The sequence below is a fragment of the Triturus cristatus genome, chromosome 8, assembly GCF_964204655.1.
Source record: "Triturus cristatus chromosome 8, aTriCri1.1, whole genome shotgun sequence".
Classification (NCBI taxonomy): domain Eukaryota; kingdom Metazoa; phylum Chordata; class Amphibia; order Caudata; family Salamandridae; genus Triturus; species Triturus cristatus.
This window is the reverse complement of record NC_140591.1, coordinates 658,889,092-658,913,768: the sequence shown is the minus strand read 5'-3', so window position 1 is coordinate 658,913,768 and position 24,677 is coordinate 658,889,092.

The window sequence follows — 24,677 nt, the reverse complement described above, 5'->3', positions numbered from 1 at the left end:
ACATATGTGTCCCGTGATGTACATGCGATTACACGGATCACCAGGTTTGTTGTGTTTACACATGTGTGTAGGTGTTTGGAAGCTATCATGTCAGCTTGTATGGAACATAGAATTTCTGTATGTTCCTGTGTCCAGTGAGTGCTTGAGATGTCTGGACCTGTCAAGTTGTAGAATGGTTTGACACATTCTGCATAGTATTGAATGTAAGTTCTGCCAGGATTTTGAAATCCTAATATGGATTGTAATCTCTTTAAAGTCATCAAAGGTTGAAGCAACGCACATTTTTCTAAAAAATGGGTTGCCAGGATCTTGCCTTCACTTGACAACTCATATCCCAGAAATAGGACACTGAGGTGGGTGATTTCAGATTTTTGTTTAATTAAATATATAGCCCATCTGAGCAATCCCAGGATTATGCAGTCTACTCCGGTCAAGTGTTCCATAAGGTCATCATCTGTCAAATATGTCATCGACATAGCATAATGCCTGATCACGAAAATTTTCAAGTAGTTCTGGCTGAAAACAGCCCAGGGCCATTCTTATACCATTGGGGCAAATGGTAAAATTGTGTCTGAGAACGTAGCACACTAAATGCTGTTGAATATCTGCCTCCAGGCGCTATATAATGGCAGAAAAATCCATTTGAGATATCTAGGGGCCGATTCCAATCCTGGAAAAAGGCTGTACGAATCGTTGTACGGAGTGTTTTCTACGTACGACTCGCACCCGGTAAACTTTCCTTACAACCTAGGAAGTACGATTCGTACAGAAAGCCTCTTTCCGTACGAATCATACAAAAGACCGTACGTGTAAAAAAAACCAATGATTCGGATCCGGAACAGCCTGTACGCGACGTCCGGACGTATTTAAGCAGCAGTTTCTGGCCCAGCAAGTACGATTCATCCCTACGGCACTCCGTATGGCTCTTTTCTTACAGGAGCCAAACACAGCCGTAAAAGCAGAGTCCTACAAACGGAGCCCCGGTACGCGATGTACACGCCATGAACCCCATCGTACGTGTCATCACGGTCCTCTTAGCCTACGACCTGGTGCACCGAAACCGACACACACGCCGCAGAATGTGAGAACAACACCCAGGGGCCAGGGTGGGGGTGAGGGGCAGGAAACATACCCCATACCCAAAGCCAAACCTATAATATGGAGCCCATACATTACCACCAGGGTCTGGTCACTTGGGGGGGCGTGTCCAGCAACCCCTGCATACCGCAACAATGGAAGTGGATGTGTACGGTGCGTTTCACACGTACCCGTACGGCACCAGTCCAATAGTGATACGAGGCGTACACACGCAATGAATGCGGGCGTACGGTGCATTTCACACGTACCCGTACGGCACCAGTACAATAGTGATACGAGGCGTACACACGCAATGAATGCGGGGGTACGGTGCAATTCACACATACCCGTACGGCACCAGTACAATAGTGATACGAGGCGTACACATGCAATGAAAGTGGGGGTACGGTGCGTTTCACACGTACCCGTACGGCACCAGTACAATAGAGATACGAGGCGTACACACGCAATGAATGCGGGGGTACGGTGCATTTCACACATACCATACGGCACCAGTACAATAGTGATACGAGGTGTACACATGCAATGAATGCGGGGGTACGGTGCGTTTCACACATACCGTACGGCACCTGTACAATAGTGATACGAGGCGTACACACGCAATGAATGCGGGGGTACGGTGCGTTTCACACATACCCGTATGGCACCAGTACAATAGTGACACGAGGCGTACACACGCAATGAATGCGGGGGTACGGTGCGTTTCACACATACCCGTATGGCACCAGTACAATAGTGATACGATGCATACACATGCAATGAATGCGGGGGTACGGTGCGTTTCACACATACCCGTACGGCACCAGTACAATAGTGGTACGAGGCATACACACGCAATGAATGCGGGGGTACGGTGCATTTCACACGTCCTGTACGGCACCAGTACAATAGTGATACGATGCGTACACACGCAATGAATGCGGGGGTACGGTGCTTTTCACATGCTTACAACGGTGATACGAGGTGCACATACGCCAGGAATGGAGGGCTACGAGTCGCACAAGGATGTCCATCAAGTACTTGTCATTGCATACTTTCATGTGCAGGCCCTAGGTGTGGCAGCCAGTGATATTGCACAGGTCATCTCATCTAGTTGCACAACTGATGTGTGATGACCTGTGGACACATGTCATGTGTGATGGGGCACTATGTGGCACACAACACCTTGACACTTGCCACATGTGTGTCTGTAGTCCAACTGTGTCATGCACAGCAGCAGTGGGATGGCACATTCATCAACACCCGCACCTGTCTCCTGATGCCAGGGACAGGGACACTCTATCAACTGACATGTCACGATCAGCATGCCCCTATGTGACTATGTCAGGTGTGTGTCATGTGTTCCCATGAGCTTGCTGTTAGTATTCCGTCAACTGCATCTGCTGTTGGTGCATCCAACATGGGTCTGTGTGGAGCTGGGCATGGCACACATCTAAGCACACCATGCCATATGTGGATTCCCACGGCTGTAGGGTCTGTGTGCATCGGACATCATATTTTCCCAGGCATACATGTCTGCATCATCTCAATGGCTGTGTTTTTTTGTTGTCACGTGTACCCCTTCATTGATATGTACATTTGACATTCCATGTGACCAGTGTGTGTGCCTTGCAGTCAGCTGTCTGGATGAGATGACATTCCTCCAATGCAGCTATGTGGATGTGTGTCACTCCGGTGATATCTCTGGCTGTTCACTCAGACTGGTCCCCAGCTTATTTCAGGGCATGTCATGTAGACTTGACAATCAACAGGTGTATCTGGCTTTTCGTAGGAGTGCCAGCAAGCTGACATGTGTGTCCTGGATGTATTGCACACACCAGACTCCATAGTTACCTGATGTTTAGTAGCAGTTTAGCATGTGCTATGTTCATTGACATTGATGTTGGCAGACTCTCAATCTTCATTATTCCAAACAATGTCCTGCAGGGCACCGCCTGTCCCAACACCAATGCCAGACTTGGCTGCCATGAGGGAACGTGCCTGCATCCGACGTTACAGATTCACTCGACAGTTGATTGAGGACTTGACTAACAAGCTGGCACCACACCTCCAACCGCGACACAGGTATCCTACTGCGCTGACCCCCAAGATGAAGGTGATGGCAGCCCTACATTTTTTTGCCACAGGTACGTTTCAATTGACCATAGCTGATGTTGGTGGGATGTCACAGACAATGTTCAGCCGTGTCCTGCGTGATGTTTTTTCAGCCATGTTGGAGCACCTTGATGGATTCATCAAATTTCCTACTCCTGAGGAGTTGACAGATGTCAAGGGTGATTTCTATGCCATGGGAAGGATGCCCATTTCATTGGGTTCATTGATGGGACACATGTGGCTTTGGTACCACCACAGGCACAGGAGCAAGCCTATCACAACCAAAAACATTACCACTCAATAAATGCCCTTGTGGTGTGTCTTGCTAACATGCTGATTTCCCATGTCTGTGCACGTTTTCCAGGATCAGCACACGATGCCTACATCATGAGGCATAACAGGGTGCCACAAATGATGCTGCGGCTGAACAACGAACGAGCATGTCTTGTTGGTGGGTATACTCTGTTTGTCCTGTGTGTTGCGGTATCTTTGGCTCTTACGGCATCTCCTGACACACTTATTTACATGATGTTTCCATGTAGGGGACTCTGGATATCCCAACATGCCATGGCTACTGACACCTCTCTGCAACCCAAGAACAGCTGCAGCAGATCACCGGTACAACAATGCACACGGGCAGACCAGGCGAGTGATTGTGAGGACGTTTGGCCTCCTGAAGAGCCGATTCCGGTGCCTTGACAAGACAGGCGGGTCCCTCCCATATGCACTGGAGAAGGTCTGCAAAATCTTCATTGTGTGCTGCATGCTGCACAACATGGCAGTTGAAAACGCAGTGCCACTCATCCTGGATCCGGATGAGCAGGAACATCCACCTATGGAGGATCAAGGGCTTGGTCACAAGGCAAGTGATGAGGAGGAGGAGGATATCCGGAGTCAGCTCATACGCAACTTCTTCTCATAATGGTTAGTCACTGGGTATGAGTGTGCAAGCTTGTAGCATTGAGTGGCATGTGTGTTGCAATGTGTGTGTGTCCAGCTGACTGAATGCAAAGTGACTTTGATGTGTGTTCTGATGTGTCACTCGAGTGATGATGTCATGCCACACAGTTTTGCGGAGAGACTTTCTTTGAAATTTGCATGTGTCCAACATTGTTCATGTTTCGTACCTGACCATGTGTGAGGCGAGAATTGTTTTAGGTGACTTCTTGGGTGTCTGTCATTCCCAGGTTTTTGTGCCTGTTGTCTGCTCGTGTCATCTTTGTCCTCCTGCTATTCCACATGAGGATTGCAACGTGTGCTGAATCAGCGTTCCATGCACAGGCATGTGGAAATGTCAGATTGGGAAAGGATTGCAGCAAGGCTTTTTGGTGGTGGTACGGGTTGGGAATGTGTGGGGACTGCTTCTGTGCATGTTGTGGTACCATGCATACATGTCTTCTCACCATGGAGCATATAACATGTAGCATCACTCCCATGACATGATAGTCACCCTTCTTGACAGTAATATGTAGTGGAGTGTGGAGTCTGATGAAGGCATCAATGTGTGTAAACATTGCCTCTGAAACATTGCGGATGCTACGGGTGGACATAGTGTGGGACATCACAACAACAGGCTCTATGGGGAATTGCAGCCTCTCCGTGTGCAGCAGGATGTGTTTAGCTCATCCCCTCAACTTGTGTGCCAGTTCATTGGGATTTACAACATCCGTGTTGTGACGGGGGGGTCCAGCGTATGTCCCACATGTTATGTCAACTGACCAGTGAGTCTGTTCATATGGATGCATTACCCTTTGTGTGAGTTTGTGTAATAAAGGTGTTCACCACAATCCAAAGTGCCTCATCTCTGTCACTGCAGATCTCTTGCCAGTTTGCATGCGTCATCTATGGCATAATTGTCAAAGATTGAGCATATGAGTGTATGTGTACTTCGGCAACATGCATGCAGTTCTTCATGGCTAATAATCTCTATTGTGCATGAAGTACCTGGTTGTGTATGTATTTGTGCAGGTTGCTCCCCACAACGGGACGTCAACGCCTGCTGTTGGTGTGTCTCCTGTAGGCCTGGGCCAAAATTCCGTTCCGTTCGCGGAAATTGCGATATTTTGGCATTTTCGCGTTCCGCGGAAAGTGCAAAAATGTCAAAATTTCCGCATTCCGCAGCTTAGCGATAATTTGTTTCTTGCTCGCGCTGTAAAATAATACATTCTCGCGTTCGCGCGATCGCCTTACCTGAATCCCTGCGTTCTCCGACAAGTTTTCTTGACCCGGTCGCGTTCTCCACGAGATGTTGGATTTTGGTAGCCATTTTGCGCTGACTCGCGAGAGTTCATGGCCGCATTAAAGTAATTTGTCACGCGATCACGTCATTTGTCGCGCGATCACGTCTTTCTTCTCGCGATCATGCACCGCGCGAGTATGAGAAGATTGAGATCTCCAACATGTCGTTCTACATCGCGAGCCAGAGGATGAGGACGCGGGCACGTGTAATCGAACGCGAACAGGTGAAAGAGACCGCGAACACGTCATATCCAATGCGACAGGGACAAAGAAGAGAACGCGATCATATCGTTTTCGACACGCCGGCGGAAGTAATGTGAAGCTCGAGAACTCAACAACGTAAAATTTACAATTTGGAGAGGAATATCGGCTCTAGCAGCATGAAACCATCTGCAAATGCTGATTTTGGATGAAAAGAACTCCTTACATTGACATTTGGCTTTCCTTTTTTGTGCAAGGAGTCATTTTTTTAAAAGGTGGAGAGAGGGAGGAAGTGACACAGAATCTCCAACTTCCTGTTCCTGTCCTGCAGGCTCCTCCCAGTGCTTTGTCCATCTCCTGCTCATTCTGCCTTTGGATTTGGAGCTGGAAAGATCACTCTTTTTGTCTGCTCCATCATTGCAATTGGATTTCAGGATTTTTGGAATAGGATATTTTACAAGTAAGTGGTTGTTGTGTTTGATTGTGGGCATTGCAGTTGTTGTAACTACAATTTATTTTTGATAATTAATTAATTATCATCATTCCTTTTTTTTTTTTTTTTTTATTTTGTGGGTTGTAGTAGTAGGCCCGAGCTAGCCATGGGCATGGCCTCATGGGTGTGTGTGCATGATGAAGCAACTGTTCCTTTTGTTTTTTGAATGTATTTCATTTTCAAGCACATTTAGGGCATGGATGGCATTGGATTGAGTTGGGGAAGTGTGTTTTTTGGGGTGGCCTTTGTGATGTTGTTGGGCCTGGCCATGTGGCTGGTGGCCATTTTGAGGCCTAGGCCTGCAAGCTTGCCTGGCCTTGTCTGCCAACAGGCCTGCTTTCATCCACTAGGACCAGAGCAGGTAGCCACAGCTTTATTAATCTACTGTTTTCTGTGTGCTCTGTTGAATTTCGACTTCATTTAGGGCTTGGATGGCATTGGATTGAGTTGGGGAAGTGTGTTTTTTGGGGTGGCCTTTGTGATGTTGTTGGGCCTGGCCATGTGGCTGGTGGCCATTTTGAGGCCTAGGCCTGCAAGCTTGCCTGGCCTTGTCTGCCAACAGGCCTGCTTTCATCCACTAGGACCAGAGCAGGTAGCCACAGCTTTATTAATCTACTGTTTTCTGTGTGCTCTGTTGAATTTCGACTTCATTTAGGGCTTGGATGGCATTGGATTGAGTTGGGGAAGTGTGTTTTTTGGGGTGAACTTTGTGATGTTGTTGGGCCTGGCCATGTGGCTGGTGGCCATTTTGAGGCCTTGGCCTGCAAGCTTGCCTGGCCTTGTCTGCCAACAGGCCTGCTTTTTCATCCACTAGGACCAGAGCAGGTAGCCACAGCTTTATTGATCAAGTGTTTTCTATGTGATCTGTTGAATTTAGACATCATTTAGGGCATGGATGGCATTGGATTGAGTTGGGGAAGTGTGTTTTTGGGGTGGCCTTTGTGATGTTGTTGGGCCTGGCCATGTGGCTGGTGGCCATTTTGAGGCCTAGGCCTGCAAGCTTGCCTGGCCTTGTCTGCCAACAGGCCTGCTTTTTCCTCCACTAGGATCAGAGCAGGGAGCCACAGCTTTATTGATCAAGTGTTTTCTATGTGATCTGTTGAATTTAGACATCATTTAGGGCATGGATGGCATTGGATTGAGTTGGGGAAGTGTGTTTTTTGGGGTGGCCTTTGTGATGTTGTTGGGCCTGGCCATGTGGCTGGTGGCCATTTTGAGGCCTAGGCCTGCAAGCTTGCCTGGCCTTGTCTGCCAACAGGCCTGCTTTCATCCACTAGGACCAGAGCAGGTAGCCACAGCTTTATTAATCTACTGTTTTCTGTGTGCTCTGTTGAATTTCGACTTCATTTAGGGCTTGGATGGCATTGGATTGAGTTGGGGAAGTATGTTTTTTGGGGTGGCCTTTGTGATGTTGTTGGGCCTGGCCATGTGGCTGGTGGCCATTTTGAGGCCTAGGCCTGCAAGCTTGCCTGGCCTTGTCTGCCAACAGGCCTGCTTTTTCATCCACTAGGATCAGAGCAGGTAGCCACAGCTTTATTGATCAAGTGTTTTCTATGTGATCTGTTGAATTTAGACATCATTTAGGGCATGGATGGCATTGGATTGAGTTGGGGAAGTGTGTTTTTTGGGGTGGCCTTTGTGATGTTGTTGGGCCTGGCCATGTGGCTGGTGGCCATTTTGAGGCCTTGGCCTGCAAGCTTGCCTGGCCTTGTCTGCCAACAGGCCTGCTTTCATCCACTAGGACCAGAGCAGGTAGCCACAGCTTTATTGATCAAGTGTTTTCTATGTGATCTGTTGAATTTAGACATCATTTAGGGCATGGATGGCATTGGATTGAGTGGGGGAAGTGTGTTTTTTGGGGTGGCCTTTGTGATGTTGTTGGGCCTGGCCATGTGGCTGGTGGCCATTTTGAGGCCTAGGCCTGCAAGCTTGCCTGGCCTTGTCTGCCAACAAGCCTGCTTTTTCATCCACTAGGATCAGAGCAGGTAGCCACAGCTTTATTGATCAAGTGTTTTCTATGCGATCTGTTGAATTTAGACTTCATTTAGGGCATGGATGGCATTGGATTGAGTTGGGGAAGTGTGCTTTTTGGGGGGTGGCCTTGCTGATGTTGGTTGTCTTAAAGACAATCCATGCTTTTTTTATGTGTCTGGTCACTGGTGTGTTGGTGTGCAATGCATGCACCCTGCAGAGCTTTTTGGGGCCTGTGAATGTTCCTACATTTTGTTGCATTAAAAAGTCAGAGCAGTGTGCTTTAGCAGGCATCCTTTACCTGGCTTTTATAGGCCTTTTGTCAGCTCCTGGTGTTTCCCAGGCCCCCGGCTTCTTTGTGATTTGTGTGTGTCCATGTGGGTGGTGGCCTTTTTGGGTGTTTGGACTGTGAGTATTAGTGTCCTGCTTTTGCCATAGGCCTGCATGGTTTTCCTATTGGCTCTTTGGCTTACTGCTTCCATCCATCCACCCCCTTTGCCAGCAGCAGCTCCATGGATGCTGAGATGCTCAAATAATGCAATGGTCCACCCCACTTCCATTAGATTTTTATTTTGTTGTTTATTATTAACTTTCCTATCCTTCCTGAGAGTTTAGTGTGTGGCTGTACACAGTACTGGTAGTATAACATAGCTCTAGTTAAAAAAAATAGTCATAAATGGCTAGACTATCTTTTGTTTGCACTAGTACAGTACTAAGTAACTGAATCACAACAACAAATGCAACATTTCACTTATGTTCTTCTCCTGTCTTCTTTGCTTTAGGTGCACAAAAGACAGAGTAGGAGGTGTCATCGGCATCACCTGGCTACCCCACGCCCACGTGTGACCAGAACTTGTTGTGCATCTGCCTCCTGCCTGACATCTGAAGAAGATGGCCCCAAAGAAAGGTACCAGGTCCAGTACCAAGAAAGTTGCCGGTGAGAAGAAGGAACAGAAAAAGGAAGTGCCATTAACCACGACTGGTGGTGTGCCGGCCAATGTTTTTTTTGGCACCAAAGCATTGTCCGGGAACCAAGCTGGGAGCAGCACAGCGGTCCAAACCCACCAACCTAGGCCCAAGGGCTTTAGTGTCGCAGAGGTAGCCAGTCTACTAACGAGCAGCGATGTTCAAGAAATGTCATTACCGCAAAGTAGTACACAATCAAGTTCAACGCAGGCGCAAACTCAGCAGATGAGTGTCAAGCCGCCGCAACCAGAACAGCAGCAGCCGCCGCAACCAGAACAGCAGCAGCCGCCGCAACCAGAACAGCAGCAGCCGCCGCAGCAGCCCACCATAGTAGTTGTTGCTCCTGACGTAGGGGCATTTCAGGAAATCGAGCTTCCTGCAGACAAAGTGGAGCGAAGTCAAACCACTGTTTCAGAAGATCAATTGTCTTCCAGACCACCAGCAAGGAAAAGGAGGCTTAGTCCATCATCTTCTTCTTCAAGCCCCGCTTCTGATGATCGTGATGACACTTGGGTCCCACCAGCTCGGTCTGAGAGTGATGTACGCCACAAGACATTGCTTCTGAAAAGGAAGGTCCCAGAAAAACTTAGAGTTATGGAGGTAGATGTAGAAGAGGGGGGTGATGATGTTGATGAAGACGAGCCAGTCATCACGCACATTACTCCCGCCCCAAAGGGATTGGAGACCGACATTCTCACCCTATCCAGAAAGGCTGCTACTGAGCGGGATGTAGCACGGATCTCACCAACACAGGTTACACCACCACTACCTCCAGCTGCCATATTTTCCAAGGCCCGGCAGGGACCTACATCCAGCTCAACCATCTCAGTAGGTAGTGGTAGTAAAAGTCACAGTGTAGGTGGACAGGGTCACATATTTTCAAGCACCCCCTCAAGTTCATCTGGTGTTGAAAGTGGCACATCCAGCAGTGCCAGAAAGTTCTTATCCCCAGTTTGGGACTTCTTTTCTGTTAGCGCCAAGGAGGAGAACGTTGCTATATGCTCAATTTGTCGGCAAGGTGTTCGGCGTGGTAAGCTTGGTACAAACTATGGTACCGGAGGACAAGCAAGTCATCTAAAAATACACCACACTATCGTGTGGGAGGATCACCTACATAAGTTAAAAGAAAGTAGAAAAACTCAACCCATTGAAGTTGGTCAGGAATCAGGGAGCGATATTATTGTGGTGGCAGGTGAAGAACAGGGAGGCATTTCTAGCCCTGTCCCCAGTACTGCAGTGGTAACGCCCACATCCTCCTCAGTAACATCAGAGTGGCACCGCAGTAAAAGCCATACTCAGAGTCAGGCTGAGACACCAAGGCGACCGGCGACTACCTCAATGAGACAATCTGTGTCGTTGAGCCTTAGTGGGTTAATGAAAACAGCACCACTAAGGAAAGTAAGCCAGCCTAGCATTGACAGCATGTTTAGGTTGGAGGGGTAGTTCCAACGCAACCACCCAACGGCACGATTGTACAATGCGAAGCTGGCTAAAATGTTAGCGCTGGACCTTCTTCCTTTTTCATTTGTGGAAGGGGTGGGTTTCCTTGAATTTGTGTCTGCCATCTGCCCTAAATGGAAGGTTCCCAGCCGGTCCTATTTTGCACGAATTGCTGTTCCGGCACTACATCATGATGTGCTGAAATTGGTTGGTCAAGGTTTGCAGCAGAGTGCTGTGCACAATATCCACCTGACAACAGACATGTGGAGCAGTTGCCAAGCCACAGATTACATGTGCATCACTGCACACTGGATCTCTTTTGTGGGGGTTAGAGATCAACTATCTGCACGAGGTGTTGTTGACACAGCTGCGATTTTTGAACGTACTCGGAAACATGCAACTGTAGCCATGTTTGCCATGGAGAAATCTCATACGGCTGAAAACATTTTAGAAGAGTTTCGCACCAAGGTTTTGGAATGGCTGTGGCCCAGAGGGCTTGGTATTGGTTTTGTTGCCACAGACAATGGCAGTAATGTACTTAAGGCCATGGAACTTGGTTCCTATTTCAGGGTTCCATGTTTGGCACACTGCATAAACATTATAGTGCAAGACTTTCTGAAAAAAGAACCCATAGTCAACAATTTACTGGCCATCTGCCGAAGAATATGCACTCATTTCAGCCATTCTTTTAAAGCTCGGAAGCAGCTGAGGATCATCCAACGTGAATTTAGGATGCCAGTCAAGGCACTCATCCAGGAGGTGGCAACACGTTGGAACTCAACGTATTACATGCTTGATCGTCTGTACGAACAGCACAGGTCACTCCATGAATATGTCTGGTACAGAAGCAATGATGTTAGTGTTAAAGGCATGACCCTTCAGAGGGAGCAATGGACCCTAATTAAATGCCTGACTGAGATGCTGTCTCCTTTTGAGGTCTTCACACGTGAAGTCAGCAAGGAGGACTGTACAATGGGCCAAGCTATCCCATTGTTGCAAATGCTAGAGCATGAGCTGAATAATGTGTCTGAATCCTACAAAGGTGTAGAGGACAGAAGGCAAGCCCATGACTTGGTGGAGAGCTTATCCAGGCGCTTAACTGAAAATGTAAGGATACAAAATAAAATTTTGTCACAAAAACATTACATTTGTGCCACAATTCTGGATCCACGTGCAAAGTTAGGACTAGTGAAGACATTCCTTGCTTTTTCCGACAATGATGTTGCCCGCTACAAAAGTAGTATAGCTGAAGCAGCCATTAAGTTTGAAAAGGAAGGGCTGCTAATTAAAAGCCCGCCACATCAACCCACAACAAGTACTGATACTGAAGCAGGCCATGCAGAATCAAGTGCAACTTCGTCGGCTGAGGGCAGTGCGGTTGGCTCCCAATCACAACACTCACCATCACCATCGACTACAGAAACAATAACTGGATCATTAGGCCGAGTACAATCATTATCAGATTGGTATGTAAAGATGGGCACAGTAAGCACAGTGCTGATGCACACAAAAAACAGCACAAAAGCTTACCAGCAGCAACCCTGAACATTGAGCGGATGGTCCAGGCCTATCTGGACGACCCAACAGAGGTGTACGTTGATCAAAACCCAGTGCAGTATTGGTATAGGAAAAGGTCTGAATGGCCACAGCTCAGCAGGCTGGCGATAAGCTATCTGGCTTGCCCTGTCGCAAGTGTCTCTTCCGAACGTGTTTTCAGTGCTGCTGGTTCCATTGTAACCTTGAGAAGGACCAGTCTATCTCCAAAAAACGTGGAGAGGTTAACAATGATTAAAATGAATCAGCACTTCATACCACCAAATTACACAATGCATGAATCAACAGAGGAAGATGAGGACAGCGGCTCAGGTGACGGAAGTTTTGTGTCAGATGATTACCTACTACTGGAAGAACCCCCAGAGTTTGAGGACGAGCTATACTTCCCTGACAATTAGGCTCGCACTTACTGTCTTCCTCCCTTTTTTCCCCCTTTGTTTATGTGTCTGTCTTTCTGGTTATAAACTTGTGAATCGCAACAAATCCATTCTCACCGTCTTCTACTCTTCTAATTTAAGATACAAGTTTCAGGTGTCTGCCATTTGACACTACAGTCCTCAGAATCCAGCTCCTCCGCTCGATCATACTGAATCTCCTGCTCAATTCCATTTCCCTCATGAATGATGATTGGATGATGGTAACAACAAAATCAAACTTTCCTCGTCCTTCCAAACCAAGTGGACCATGAATCAGATGACTACTATAGCTATCCTCCTTTCAGAGCCGAGAGAGACTGGCCATTAACTGAAAATAAGATGGAACAGGTAATGATTGATGCCATGCATTGGCCGCAGAATCGCAGACTGAATGATGTAGATTTTGTTGTGTGTGTTGCGCATGAATTGATGTAATTGTGCACTGCCACTAATCAAATTTCTACAGAACACACTAATTTTCCCCTTCTTGCAACCAAGAAATGTGTACTTCTCCTGCATCTTGGTGATACATTGCTTTTAATTCAATACAGAAAGGGGACTCACTCAATCTGCGCAATGCAAATGACTGGGACTTAACAGCACCGTCCATCATGATGATGGCGAAAGAGACGGCCTGCAGCGTTAACAAGATGAGATGGAACAGGTAATGATTGATGCCATGCATTGGCCGCAGAATCGCAGACTGAATGATGTAGATTTCGTTGTGTGTGTTGCGCTTGAATTGATGTAATTGTGCACTGCCACTAATCAACTTTCTACAGAACACACTAATTTTCCCCTTCTTGCAACCAAGAAATGTGTACTTCTCCTGCATCTTGGTGATACATTGCTTTTAATTCAATACAGGAAGGGGACTCACTCAATCTGCGCAATGCAAATGACTGTGACTTAACAGCACCGTCCATCATGATGATGGCGAAAGAGATGGCCCGTTAACTTAAGATGAGAAGGAACAGGTAATGAATGATGACAATTAATGGCATGCATTGGACACCTGACTCTGAGCTATTGGTCTTTGTGTTTGCGTTGTTTGTTTGTTGTGCACAAAGTGATGTCAAAGTGTACTGTAGTAATCTATCTTGCTTTACACAATAAAGAATGACTCAAGTCAGTAATATTTATATTTCTACTCTTGTTGTGTCATAAAAATTATACTTATACTGCAGGCCGATTTTCAGTCAGTAAAAGTATCAGAGATGATGATGAAGTCAGGAGGAGGATGTTTCAGGAGTGGCATAAAACGGAAAAGCCTAAAGGTAAACACGTCAACAACAACCACAGCAGACCCAAATGTCTGTGTAGAAGTTGAATAGAGTGTAGCGGTGGGATGACTGCAGTGCATTGATTTTACTAACTTAAACTGTAAAATGCTATGTTTGGAATGGATAATGTGCTTTGCGTTTGTCCAATCTTTGATAGAAAAAAAAAGGACTCTAAAGTGTTAACGTAGGATGTGCTAATGGTAAGCACTGTGGGCCTGATCTCTCCTGTTACTGTTGAAGGTCAATGCTGGAAACAGACTAGAGTAGAGATGATGCATATGCATACATGCCACCTCGGAAAGTGTTCTTGTTGCACTACACCATCACTTGTGCATTTGGTTTCACTTGATTTCTCAATATCCCCTTTGGTTTTCAATTTAAAATTACAGTCCGGGCCTTGGCCAAAACTTTGTAAAACATTACAATGCATATTAATTACCTTACCAATCAATCACCTTTTTTTCCAGCCGGGCAGTGGCGAGTGGCGAGGCGACACACCCAAGATTGATGGACGAGAGGAGCAAGAGGAATGCCGAGATGCAAAAATCCAGTCCACATTTTTGACCAGGATAAGACAGTAACAGTATCCACTTTTAACTAATTTGATTAATATCTTGTATACAATCTTTACAACAGTGTGTTCTTGGAGTTGTTATTATCAATCATCATTAGGTTTGCTCTGTGTTTACGATTCTTCACTACCAATATTTAAAATTTCTATTTGCTATCTGTTAAAGTATTAAGGCCGGAACAGAACAAGAAATAGAAGTGTATGTAATCCGGGTCTCTCATCATCATGCATGCATTGCCTTTTTCTCCCTTAACATATGGATATGGTAGTTTTCAATGATTGTCGTTTGTTTGTCTATGTATGCATACTGTTTTTCTATGTCAAACCTTTCCCAAAATCCCCCTTCCCATCCATTCAACAAACCCTAACCCTCTTCCCCCGGGCTGTGTGACTTATTGTCGAGGTGTAACTAAATTAAATTTACACCAATACTTAATCACACACTTGCTGGGGCGGATGTGGTGAAAGCAACACTACTTCAATTTCAATGCAGAGCGATGATCTTCTTCTGCTTGCCCACCCATGAGTAGGATATTTCAGAGGTTATTTTATTTAACAAAGGAACATATACCTCAGCATGAATAGCCGGCATTGATTGGATTTGTTTGTTGTCATTCCTCATATACAGCACTAACTGTTAGACTGTAGGCATAGTCAAGTGACTCGAGTCGACACAACTATAGTTTGTAACTCTGTCTAGTAGGCTATCCTCATAACCACCATTCAGTTTTTTTGTCAAATATTTGAGCATATAATTGTTGCTCGGTAAGTTCTGTAATGTACTTCATTCAACTACTCCTCTAACAGTCTCTCAAAGGCGATTGACTGTCTCCTTTTCTTTTTTTGGAAATGCTGCCACCCTGCCAGTGTCTACTACTACTACTATACTACCACCACCACCACCCCAATCATGGCATGTATGAAAAAGGAAACCATCTTCACCATGCAGCCAGTGCTGTGTCACAGTTGGACATAAACACATCAAGCACCGGTAAGAGAGAAGTTTGGGGGAGGCAGAATTAATAATGGACATGTTGTCAATGATTTCATTTTCACACACCACTCCAAAGAATGCATAGACTAGAGGACAGACTGAAAGTACTAGAAGGACCAGTAAATGAGTGAGGTGTGTCGCATCTATCTGTTTGTGTCTTATACAGTCAGCAAATTATTGAAATCAAACACAGGCTATGGGCGGCCATGCACCAGCAAGGAAACAGTGTGATGTAAAACAGTTACCCCACCTACAAAACATTAACAACATTGCATTTAACATAGAAAAATATATTTAATTTACCCTAACAAAAATAAACTAAACCCACAAAAGCTGACCCACCCCCCTCCCTAACCCCAACCACTGTCCACAGTAGAAAAAAGTCTTAACGGCCAAACGAGTAAAGAACAAGAACAGGAATTAAAAAAGGGGCAGTGACAGGGACTAACTGGTGGGGCGGGACTGGAGGAGGACATGCATCTGGCTCATCTCATCCTCTAAATGGGCGACGCGGCGTCTAAGGCCGCGGCAGTTGCAGCCACAGTGGGGGGGGCACCGGAGATGGCACGGTGGCGGCGGGCAGCCGCCAGACGGTGGCGCCGTACCGCTGGAGGGCGGTGGCTGGGGCCCGGGGCACTGGAGGAGGCTTGAATTGCTGCTGCAGTCTCCTCCTCCTCCTCGGCTAAGACCACCAGCCACCGGTATTCCTGCTGGATTGCCTCCAGCTTCCGGCGCCGTGCCTTGGCGGCCAACTCCTTCCGGTTGAGTTTCGGAGTAGCTGTGTATCAAAAAGAAAAAAACAAGACAATTGTAAAATATAGTCTTGATAAAACAGTAGGACAAGGTAATTATTTATACACATAGTGGCATGGTAGAGTAGTACTATAAAATAAAGCACAGTAGTACATAACATTTTAAATGTCGCCCGTCCTTCTTCCTTCCACCTGTCTTACACTTTTTAGTTGAACAGTGCACCAGGTGCTCTTCTCCATAAAACTTTAATGTGGAGTTGAAATCAGATAGATGAGGCCATTGGTTACTCAATACTCCGGGTCCTAGTCCTATACCAATTAAAGGGAATTCTAGTCTTCTAGTTCACTCTTCAAACATCCCCAGCAACTCATACTTACTTACGACATCGGATAGCGGTCGGACTTTGTCCGCCCGCAATCCGACTGCTAAAAAGGGTGGGGGTCCCGTGGGGAAAATTAATTAGGATGATACGCCCGGCACAGTGGCGGGCGCACCCTGTTTTTTTAAATTTAAATTCTGGTTGGCTTTGCTGAAAGCAATGCTAAAATGTTGTGCTGCTTTTCCAAGCACAACATGACGGGCCCCGCACGGAGCCTGTCACGTTTTGCTTTGAAAGTCGGGGGGGGTACCATAGCATAGGTAGGTACCCTCCATGGGGGCCCCCAAGCATACTCTGCAATGTGTGCATGCCTTTCCGTGGCGGACAGCAATGCCGCCACGCAAAGGCATTCCAAAATGCAGATTATATGGCTGGCGGTGTGGTTGGAGAGACACCACCGCCATATTGAACCCTTTTCCGCCTGGACATGTCTGAATATTTTCTACAGGGATGGCGGGAGGTTTGCCCCTGCGGTGACGGCAGTGAATTCCAGCCGGCCCGGCGGGGGCAATACGCCCACCATCCTAATGGGGCCCTAAGTCACAACTGTACAGTATACATATACATACAGTACACCCTTGCAGTGAGTGTGCTGTCAAGTTCAACAATAGTTAAGGATTATGAATCTAACTTACCACCGCCTGCCACTGGTGCTGCCACTCCCCCTACCGCTCCGTTGCTATCTGCAACTGTCGCATCCTCGCCCTCCGCGTCGCCTTCGCTGGCCCCGGCAATGGTGGTCGGTAGTGCGCCTAGAAAACATTACACATTTATTAGGCGTCATATACACCTCCCCCCTATTGATCAGTAGCAAGGTTGAAAAATGAGTTAATACTAACATACATCACTAGTACAAATCAGGTAGTAGTAGAGTAGACACTAATAGTTATATGATCATTGTAGCCTTTGCTTGATTAGCCCTAGCCATGCACATGTGACGTTACCTTTACCTTGCAGCTTCTTAAGACACCTTTGAGCCCACATGACCTGCCTCACACTGCTACTGTCTAGTCTACGCACTGCGTACAAGCGGTCAACAAACATTAACAAGCCACTTTTTTAGGAAGAACTGGTGTACTACTGTTACTGTTAGTCCATATTGCTTATCCATAGATGCTACACTTTTTGGCACGGCTGAGAAATGCTTGCAAGTTGCAATATACTAACGCACACCATTTCTTTTTTCTCATTACAGACGCAAGATTCCCTTCTACGAACCAGAGCTTCTGAACAATGCACCAACTACCAGTACTAGGTTCTTCTGAGGTGAGGGGTCCCTTCACTCACATCTTCATTTATAAATTTATATAAACTAAATTGCTATGGGATGGTGGTGCTGCCTTCCACCACTGTTCAGTTATCATGATTTAATTCCCAACTGTATAAGTGTAACAATGTATATTGTTTTAATGTTATTGATTTGCCGGTTGGTGCTGCTAAGAAAACAGTGTACAGACCTTCTCAAATTGAAATAAACATTTTAAACTTACATAGACTTGGTGGTATTTGGTGTGGACTAACTTACACGAGTGAGCAAATTAAAGTAAGGGTGTGCATGTGAATTGCTTCCACGACAGAGGTTGGGTGTGTTATGTTCTGGGTTGTGTACTTGTTGGGTATCTTGGGGGGAGGGTTCCGAGACCTAATAGGTATGACAAGACAGTACTATAGTCAAGTAGTGGAATTGTGGTGGGTGCGGATTTTCTGATTGAGGTGTGCAAGGAAGGTCCAACCTACCATCACCAACATCCTATTTTCTGGTGCAAATGTATGTGCAAGATCCCTACAACAGTGGTATGTCCTATAGGGTATCATATCAAAATATTAAGAAATCTGGTAGGGCTGTTGTTGCTGTGAATTTTCAAAGCCTCAACATCAATAAGAGTAAAAGTAGTACAAGACAACGACCCAACGGATTGTACGAGCTACTGGTGAATATGAGTTTTATATTACAACCTTTCACAAAGAGTGGCACTGGCCAACTGGGCAAGACTAGCTACTACAGTACAGACAGACTGATAGTATGTAGTAGTAGTAGTAGTACTCAGAGTCATCATAGCGGAGGCAGGGATAAGATTTTTGAAACCGTACAGATCGAAGGATAATTGGTGGTAAAAAAACAGCATTTGGAAACACACTATAGTTCGGGAAAAATGGGGCAGTAAAAGTTATGGAATAAGAAATATTATTAAAAACAAGAAGACTTACTGGGGCCAGCAGAGGAGCCCTCAGCGGTGTCCTCCTGGTGGTGTTCCTGTCCCGCCGACTGCCCAGTCCCTGTCGGTCTGCCCCTGGGTGCTGATGAACAGGAAAGATATAAGAAAGAGACAAACATTGATGGATGGTGTCAAACAAATACAATATTTTTCAACAACGGTCAAAAAACACTTATGTAAACAACAATTGCAATAACTACATTGACCGATCTCATCTGGTCAACATGTAATATCGGGGGATTCGCAGTTCGACTACTTAAGTTACTATTTATCAACAGTAATCCAGTCTTCCATTCTGATTCCAGAAAACTAAGTTACAACTAAGCCTAAGTAGTAGTACAACGTACCACCCAACCTAGCCCACCTATTCCAGGCATGCCAATTGTACATTAAGTATGCATTTCCACTGTATTCCTCAACAATGCGTATGGTCCAATCATGGAGGACAAATGAACATGACTACATTTTTTGTATACACCAAATTTTGGTTTGATTGATGCTGATCTGCTACTGCTAAGTAACTGCTAAGCCTACCTCCACTCATTGAACAAACTAGAAAAGGTTCTAAAGACTGCCGTACTAGCAGCACGTCACGTAACTGAGTGAGGGGGGGCATCACGCATACCACTAACCAATTAGAAGCTCATACAAAGTACCTAAACCTAAGTATCAATCCGCCCCTATCTATTAGTGACAGGACAAAGTAAGGAGTGGACGTGAGTCACTGTAGCATTACGTAACTTAATTTCTCTAAAATAAACTCATAAAGACTCACGCTAAGCAAGCGCAAACGCAAAGCTGCAAACAAGTAAGATTAGTAGTAGCGCAGAAGAGCACCTGTGTCATAATCACAGAAGACTTTTAAACGTTATTAACCTGGAATGTATTGTAAGCAGCAACATTCTAGCTGGTTTGAAGGAAAAAAAGATATTCGCAATATATAACATAGAGCAGAAGAACAGACACAAAGTTGTAATAATTAAATAGGTACTCACCAAGCCCCGGGACCTCCACTCCTAGCAGGTCCAGCAGGTCCTGCTCACGGTCCAGGATGTCGGACCACCGGTGCGTCAGCTGTGCCTGGGTGCGCCGGACCCCAGAGATGCGCGACACTGCCCGGCGCACCTTCCCCCACCGCTGCCGACGCTCCCGGAGGCCGGACCCGGACCCAGGCCTGCCACCTGCTGCCAGGGTTGAGGGGAGGTGGCGCTGCACAAAGAAAATTAGTGCAGCCAACTCCACCTCCCCAAATAAGGCCCGTGCCTGCACCCCTTGTGGGCGCCGCCTGCGGCTCTGGCTGCGCCGGCGAACAGCCCTACCCTTGGACATGGTTCTGGGGACGGGGCAGGAAAGAAAAGGTAAAATAAATAAAGGAGTAAAGGAAATAAATAGCAGGCAATAGAAAGAGAAAAAGTAGCTAAAAAACAAAAACAAAGTAGACAAAAACCAAAAATATAGAAGCAGGAAAATAGTTAGAGAAATAATAAGTAATAAAGATCCAAAAAAAGTGGCTATAAACAAAGGATTGAAAAGATTTAGGGAGAATTGAAAATCAGGCCCCAGAACCATGCAATAGAGTGAAAAACAAGATGGCCGCGCCCATTGCGACCAAGTGCGCAAGTTCGCGTGATATTTTCTCCCCGAGCAAGCAAAAAGCAACGCGATTAAGTAAAAGCGGTCGCGAACAGGAAATATCGACCGTGAACAGGCGCGAACATGCATTGCGCGACCCGGAACAGGAAGTAAGCATCGCGAGAGGGTGGGACAAGTGAAAACAAGATGGCCGCACCCGTGAGCAACCGCATGGGTAAGTTGGCGACCCGCAATCACGCAAAAAATACCGCGAACAGGCGGAAAAAAAACTTCCGCGTCTTCGCGATATTTCCGGCGTGTTTGCGGAGATTTTCTGCATTTTCGCGATAATTTGCGAAAGTTAACTTTGCAAATTCCACCCACCCCTAGTCTCCGCATTTTGTTGCCTGATCCTGTGGCCGTCATTTTTGGTGATTGTTCATACATTTTCTCAGAGTGACCCATGAGTAACCTGACACTCCTTCCTTTACATACACCTGTGCCTTTCTGACCTCCTTGTCTTTGTGTGCTACTTTTTGCCTAGTTTCTCACCCCTTCTGCCTGCTGCTGCCTCACCTGCGGCACCGCCCCAGCGAGTGCCCTGATTCTGCAACCCACATGCCTCCAAAATGCTCCTCCCTTCCCCCCTCCACCCATTCTTAATGCAGCCAGCAGCTTGTCTGTGCCACTGTTGCGCCAACGCCGTGCCAAAGGCAGGACCATCTGTGCCTGCAACGTGCACAGTGCACGACCCTCTGGTCCTTGCATGACCCACGTCACACAACAGGCTCATGCTGCAGCCACCCTCCAAGCAATGTCCACCAGGCAATCAACTGCCTGCTATCAGGCAACACCTAAGCGCACACACAACACCTTCGCATGCTGAGTGTGCAACTCCAACTGCCTACACAGCGCTGCCCCGCCTACCAGAACCTGTCAGAACAACCAGGTCATGTGCCTCCTACTCCACACCCGCTCCATCCACCAGCACGCCATTGGACTCTGTTACCTCCTCAACACAACAGCCCCACACATCACCTTCATGACAGTAACCTGGATAAAAGCATCCTCAGCACACAACTTCTTCATTGCCATCTCAGACGGATACAAGATCACCCGCATGGACGGCACCAACAATCCCGGAGGATGAATTGCAATTTATTCACAAGTACACCCTCAGAGTCACAAATCCGGTTTCGCACCAACCCCCTGGCAACCCTCAGAGTAACACTCATCTACAAATCTCCAGGCCTACATCCACAATTCCGCTAAGCCATCAACACGTACCTCTGCATGCACGCCCTCACCTCCACAGGCTACATGTGGCTGGGGGCCAGTAACTTCTTTCTGGAAGAGAACCACACCACCATCCATCATTGGTCCATCAACATTTGCATCCACATCTCCGACAAGCAACACACTGCCCCACACCCCGCTACCGATCCCCCAAAGATGCTTGATGTAAGTCACCACAGACAAGCTGTGTGGGACACTTGAACCAACACCACCGCCACACCCTGCAACCTCACACACTGGATCAGCAACTGATCCAACAATCTTGCCACATTGACGGACTTTCCTGTGAAACACAACAACAGTTAAGCCACCTGGGACAAGGCAGACCTACTGGACTCATACAGATCTAGCCGGACTCTTGTGCAAACCTTGCAACACAAAGAACCATCAGTTACCTTACAGCCCTGGAAAACGCCACACACAGCCATCACCATATCATCAGCAAGGACAAGTGGAGATCCTTTAGATAGGGCAGAGGCACCAAAACACACGACATCAAGGAGCTCATCAGCTTTGTGAGTGAACTGACAGCAGCTCTCCATCCAAAAGACACCCCACCCTTGCAAGGCAGATCAAATCCCTTGCAACTTTCTACCACTGCTAGCTCATGGACATACACGACAGCCTTGGCACACAGAGGCAGACAGCACTATTATCCGTGGGACAAACCCCCCTCAGGTTCTGGACTCCCGTCAGCAGCAAATACACCACCTGGCTCATGTGCACCATCCACTCTGGCTCTCCATCAGGCCCCTTCCCACACAACATCTCAACCACATCATTCCCCATTCTTGAATACCACGTCCAGCACATCATGAATGTCTCCTTTGAGTTTGCCACATTCCATGGGAGCTGGAGGCATGCAGAGACCCAGGCCCTTCTTAAACAACGGACGGCAGTACCGCAGGATCTCCTGGAACATCACCCTGCTTCCCTACCCAGCAAATGTCATCAGGAAGACACTCAACGAGCAACTGACAAACTTCGTCCACGCAAACAGCTCCAGGCAACCGGCACCAGACCATCTTCCACAGTAATCTCACCACTGCAACCGTCATCATTGCCACCACCAACGGCAACTTTGCCCTGCTCAACAATGGTGAAACCACCCCCTTGACCTCTCAACGGCATTGTACACCATGTGCTACCACAGTGTCAGCTCACACATCTCCAACACTGGTATCCAGAGGAGGGCCCAGGATTAAATCAACAAGTAGCTCACCAGCAAGGCCCAGGGAGTCGGCCTCCACCCTTCAGCATGTAATACACTGGGGTCATCTGGCTCATGCCCCAGGGCTCATCTCTCAGCGTGACGATCTTCAATATCTCCATGACCCCCCTCTCCACCATCACATGCGCACACGATCTCATCATCATCTCGTATGCCATTGACACCCAGCTGCTTCTCACCCTCACCAAATACCCAGCCATTGCCAGATCTAACCTTCAAGAAGGCATGAGATCCGTTGACGAATGGCTGAACATCAGCCACCTGAGTCTGGACTTGGACAGGACTGAGGTCATCATCTGAGGATTGTCCCCTTACGGCTGGGTCAACTCCTTGTGTCCCACCGGCCTGGGCACCGCACCAGCACCCAGTGGCCATGCACGGAAGCTGGTGTTCATCATGGACTTATCGCTCACAATTACCATGCAACTCAACACCATCTGTACCTCATGCTGCAACACCCTCCGCATTCTGCAAATGATCCACAGATAGATCCACTCCAAGGCAAGACAGACCATCCCCCAGGTCCATGACACCAGCCGGGTCAACTACAGCACCGCCCTCTACGGAGGAACAACAGCAAAACTCCAGGAAAACTTGTCCACATCCAGGGTGCATCCGCACACCTCATCTTCAACATCCCTCGCCCCAGCCACATCACCGTCCACCTGAGATAGCTGCAATGGCTCACTGTCTGCTGCAGGATCACCTTCAGACTCTTCAACCACACTCAGGAGGCAGTCCACAACCCCAGACCCAAAACCGACCTTGGACGTCTGTCATCCAACACCCCGTTGGCCCAACTCCGTGCAGCCAACCTTTCCCTGGCCACCATTCATCACATCCACAGAACAACTGCATGCAGGAGATAGTTCTCCCACCTCGCCAAACAGACCTGGGACTCCCTCCCCGAGCACCTCCATATGACCCATGACCTCTACGCCTTCATGATACTCTTCCAAATTGGTCTGTCCGAGCAGTATTGCAAGCCCCCCTCAGCAGCTTGAGACCATCACGGGTGAGTATTGGGATCCATGTCTGTATTTGATGATACATTGTGACCCATGTGTGTCCTCGACCGGACTCAGATCCCAGTGTATGGATGGCTGGAGTTAGTTCCACACTCAGGCATACTTTGACATATCCCCACACATATGTTGTGGACTCATGCTAAATGACTGCAACATCAACATTTTTTTTTTTAATTATAGGTCTGGGGCGTGTTTTGTGCAAAAAGAAAGGTGCAATACAGGGACCATAGAATTCAAAGTTCCCAGGGGGAGATGGGATCCTTGGCATTTGAAAGCAGCAGAGTCCCGACCACAGTGTTTGGCATCATTGGTCAGACTGTGACCAGCAAGTCCATGTGGCAGAGAATGTCAGTCAATGAGGTGATGCTGCCGCACATGAGGGCCAGGTGCCAGGCTAGGTGACCTGGGAGATGTGGATGGCCCGCTGCCTCACACGGTCTTTTCCGTGGACGACCCACCTTCCTCGGGGGACCCTCAGATGCAGGCCTTGACGATGCTTGGGACGCTCCGTCTGACAAATCCTCCTCCTCCTCCCTCCCTGTGGCTGGTGGTGATCTTCAACTGGTGGCACAGGGAGGGTTGCCCATGTTGTCGGCGATCCGACGGAGTGAATGGCTTATGTCCCTTTGCACCACCAGGAGCTCAGCCAGTCTTGCCTCCATCCGTCCTTGGTGTTCTTGTTGACTGGGGCATTGCTCGGCCTGCTGGTTCTTCATCTCTGTGATGGTCCCCTTTATCTCTGTGAGGATCCCCACTACCTGGCTGAACTCCCTGGTGTCACGCCGGTATGCGTCCATGATGTTGTGTATGTGTGACATACCGGTCCCTTCAGCTGGCTGGTCAGGTTCTCACCTCTACCTGCCTACACTCCCACCACCCCTGC